Here is a 4,695-nt window from a genome sequence, read left to right on the forward strand (position 1 = left end):
TCAGCCTTCTTTTTCTGCTCCATAGTCCAGAAACATCTCTTTAAATGCCAGAAAGTCCCTAAATGTGAGCAGCTTGTCAAATATGTCATCAGCCACTTCATCTTTATGGTGCTTAAACGTTGTTGTGAAGGCTGCCATGTTGAATCCAGGAATCCTCTCCAGCAGATTAATGAGAGGATTAATATATTTTTCTTCTAAAGAAAGGTAGTTATTAGCAATTGGTGTGTAGGTGAGTTTATTCTCTTCTGTGTCTTCAAACTCCTGGTAGTCCTTGTCCATGAAATTTCTCTGAAGGACCTGGAACTTGGCATCCATGATAGATCCAACCACAGCGTCAAATTCTGATTCAGGGGCGGAAGAGGTGGACAGCGCCAATCTCTCTTCTTCCAAGACTTCAGTCTCTTCTGCAGTATCCATCCCCCCCAGGGCCAGAGGCCCAGCTTCCAGCCTGGGTCACCCTGGAACCTCCCATTTGGTCCCCATTACTGACTTCCAGGAGTCACACCCTGCCGTTGGTCCCCATGGCTGAGTTCATCATTCTTAATGACTGTACAATATTCCATTATATGGATGAAGCACATTTTGATACATGTGTTATTTCTACTTTTTTAAACTATAGTAAACATTGTTACAATGAACCCACACATCTCTGGACATTTGTCTATTCATTCTTTAAGACAATTTCCTAGATGTAGAATGCTAAGCCACTTAAATTTTTTTTATTTACACTAGTATTGTTAAACCGCTATACAGAAAGATTGTACCAATGAATACCTTTATAAGTAATGTATAAGACTTTCTGTTTCTCCAGTTTTATGAACACTTAGGTATTCCTTTTAATTTTTGATTATTTTCTAGGTTTGATTTTCACTTCTTTGATTGTTACTGAGGTTGAGTATTATAAATGTGTTGATTTGCTATTTAATTTTCATTTTCTGTGAATTGCCTCCTCATTCATTCAGTTCATGTTTTCTTTGGGTGGACATTTTGTTTTTCTCATTAATCTGCTTATCCAAGTCAAGGACTTCAACAGCACCTGAGCCACTCAGAAGTACAGAATCCCTGCAACATTGATAATTGGGCCAGAATTAGTGACTGTGGGGATGCTGAGAATAGTTGATGTGGAGTGAGGAACATAGAACCTAGCTCAGGGAGAGGGAGGCCAGAGGGGCTAACAGGACTGTAGGGAGGTGGGGCCAAGTTATGGGGAGGGGTCACCTCCAAGATCATGTCTCCAGTGGTAGAGGAGATGGTGGAGTGTGGTGAAGCTAAGAGAGAAATAAGCAGGATAAGCCTTGTAGGATTTAGGATCTGCTTCATTCACTCAATATTGACTCTAAGAATATTCCCAACACATTTCCTGCCCACAAATCTCCTTCTTAGAGGCTGTTTCTTGGGAATCTGACCTAAGACAGGGGCAAAGGGAGCAGCCAGTTGGCTGCTAGACTGGGGTTTGGATGTGGGGGAAGGTGGGGAAGGGAATGCTTCTCTTTTAGTAAGAGCTGGTCCCCTGGGGAGAGTGGAGAAAATCTCCAGAACCTTGAAGACCCTGGAGGTGAAGGACCAGGGGCAGTAGGCAGCACTCCACATATACGAAGACTGTTAGAAAATTCTGCAGGGATTGGCAGTGGAGTGGGCGTCTCTGGCTTGCTGCTATCTGATTAGGTGTAAACCTTTGCCCAGGGCATTTAGAAAAGCTGAGCTGTGGCTGGGCAGGGACTGATGTGCTGATTGGGTCTGTTTCCCCAACCTCTCTTGCCTTCTCTATCCATTCTGGGATTTTTTTCTCCCACTGGTTGAGATCCTGAGGGCCTCACTCTGTCCAAGGTTACTGAAGAAATGACTCTTGTTAGCTATTCCCTGGCTGATAGAGATAGACTATTTCCCTGCCTCTAGGGTGCTCAGGCTGACCACCCCCAAACCACCAACTGAGGAGAGCAGTTAGTAAAGGCATGCACTACAGCTCCTTTCTTACTCCCACCTTAAGACTAGTCACTGGTTTGTTTTAAGCCAGGTGGTCTGCCTTATTAAAGGTGGGGTTACTCACAGTCAAGGCCAGCACAGTTCACATTTGAATGCCCATACATTTATTTCATTAACTTTTTGCCCCAAGGAACTGGTGATTAAGATGCAGGGTCTTAACTGGCCAACAATAACACATTGTGGTGGAAGTACAAAGAAAACCGAGACTTGAGGCATTCCTAACAGTTTTTTTCCAGCTTTGGATAATTATTGCTGTTCCATTAGAACTAAGTACAATTTTTAATATAGAGGTGAATCACTCTGTCTAGTTTTTCCATCCACACATGGCTGATGTCTGCCCTGATCTTCTGACAACACACACCTAGACACACATGCACATGTGTATGTGCACACACACACTCACATCCACATGCCTGCCTTTTTGGAACAGAAAAGCACTAAACAGCAATGATGGCAGCAACAACATCAACAACACACACGAAATCTGGAGAATGAGGACACTGGTGATAAGAGGGTGTGACGTTTGGTTGATGTGCTGATACCACCTGCACAGCTGTACATAGTGGCCCTGGTTTTCTGTCATTGTACATAAGGATGACACTGTGAGCTAAGAGCTAATGTGGACTTAGTTCTTGTTATGCACCAGGACCTGTTCTAAAATAATAGAACCCTCACAACACCCTGTGAAGTAGATATTATTGTTACCCTCACCTTATTGAAGGAAACCAAGGCACACTGAGTTAAACAGCTTACCAAAAGTCATGTAACTAGGAGGTGGGGAGCCACGATTTGAACTCAGACAGTTTTTTGAAAAATATATATTTTACTGATTTTTTATAGAGAGGAAGGGAGAGGGATAGAGAGTTAGAAGCATTGATGAGAGAGAAACATCAATCAGCTGCCTCCTGCACATCCCCCCACGACCAAGGTACATGCCCTTGACTGGAATTGAACCTGGGACCCTTCAGTCCACAGGCTGATGCTCTATCCACTGAGCCAAACCGGTTAGGGCTGAACTCAGACAGTTTTACTACAATATGACTCCACCAACACAAAGGCCAGTGAGATACAGGGGAAGGGAAGATTTTCTAGCAGTGGTTTCTCCTCACCCTGAGACTCACAATGTCCAACTCTGATGTTCTGAGGTCTCTCTCATTGGCCTCTCTGGTCTTTTTGTGCATTGGAAACAGGTGTTCACCCTGTGCAGACACAGCTCCATGGGCACGTGACTTGGCAAAGGACAACACTTTGTGTAAAGAAAAGGTGACTGTCTCTGGATGGACACAGCCCATGCTACAGCACATAGCTTGGTGACCAGAATGTGGGCTGGATTTTAGCTCTCACTCACACTCTTCCCTGTAGGAAGGTAGGACCAAGTTATGGGGAGGGGCCACCTCCAAGATCATGTCTGCAGTGGTAGAGGAGATGGTGGAGTGTGTGGTGAAGCTAAGAGAGAAATAAGCAGGATAAGCCGTGTAGGATTTAAGGTCATTCACTCCCTCTCAGCATTGACCCACTCTTGTTTGGAACTCTTGCACAGGATACCACCTGCACAACTGTACATGGTGGCCCTGGTGGTTTTGTGTCTGAGCCCTGAGATCTGGGGAGGAGGGAAACTATCCCCAATCCCTTGTTGACTCTCCTTGTTCCCCAGTTTCTGCAGCTGGCCTGCCGCCACACCTCTCCATGCAGGGTTGGCACTGCCTTTCTAGAATAAGACAGTAAGGACACCACTACTTCTCTCCAGTGGCTCAGGTTCCCATAAGATATTATGGCTTTAGATGCACCTCAGCCTGCAAGGGATGGGTGTGTGCTCTCATCAACAAGGAATGCTTTATCCATATTCCCTGAAAAATCAGATCTATCTATGGTTTATCCACCACATCCAAAAGAAAGTTGCCAAGTTACACAAGAATGAGGACTTGGAACCTACTTATGTGGATTGTAGCCCTTTAAGGAATGTGGAGATTAAAAAATATGTGCAAATTAGTGATACTGAAAATGATGGTTAATACCTAGTGAAAAAGCTAATACTACATTCTAACTTCAGCAGAGAGATCTGAGAGGATGAGACCTGGAGAGTAGCTTTTGGGTTTGGCTTTTAGGAAGTCAGCAAGGAATGTACTCTCAGGGGTGTGGTGCCCATGATTTCATAGAGCAGTGATGGGGAAGTGTACAAGGTGAATTTTGGGTTACCCTTTGAGACATTTAGTTAAGAAGGGGAAGAGACAGGATGATAGCAAGGTGTCATGGGTCAAGAGAGGGACTTTAAGGATGGAAAAGACTTGAGCATAGAGGAGGCATTGAGAACATGAGAGGGAGGAGGTAACTGATGGAGTAAAGACCTAGAGATGAGTTATGAGGCTGTGTTGTAGCCTTGTACAAGAGAAAAGAAAATAAGGCAGGTGCTGAGGCAGGTAAGAGTGAAAACACAAAAGAGATGCTGAGGAAAGATCACCTATGACAGCTTCAATTTTCTTAGAGAAGTGGAAAGTCAGGTCATCTTCTGAGGGCAGGAAATGGGGACTGAGAAGGGGCTCAAGGAGAGTGGTAGAAAATTGTGACAGAGTTCAAGGGAGATGAATGAGAAGCTGACAGGACAAGGGAAAGATTGAGCACCCAGTTGAAGGTGGAGATCAGGACTCTGTTGTGTCTCAGATTACATGCTATGTGAGTCCCCCAGCAGGGCTCAGCCTCTGCAGTAGGAGGGGG

General features: G+C 44.7%; 1 pseudogene; it reads right to left on the reverse strand.

Moving 5' to 3' along the window:
• Positions 1 to 315, reverse strand: LOC102259817 (annotated as a pseudogene).
• Between the last annotated feature and the right edge of the window lie 4,380 nt (positions 316 to 4,695).

The sequence above is a fragment of the Myotis brandtii genome, unplaced genomic scaffold (assembly GCF_000412655.1).
Source record: "Myotis brandtii unplaced genomic scaffold, ASM41265v1 scaffold29, whole genome shotgun sequence".
Classification (NCBI taxonomy): domain Eukaryota; kingdom Metazoa; phylum Chordata; class Mammalia; order Chiroptera; family Vespertilionidae; genus Myotis; species Myotis brandtii.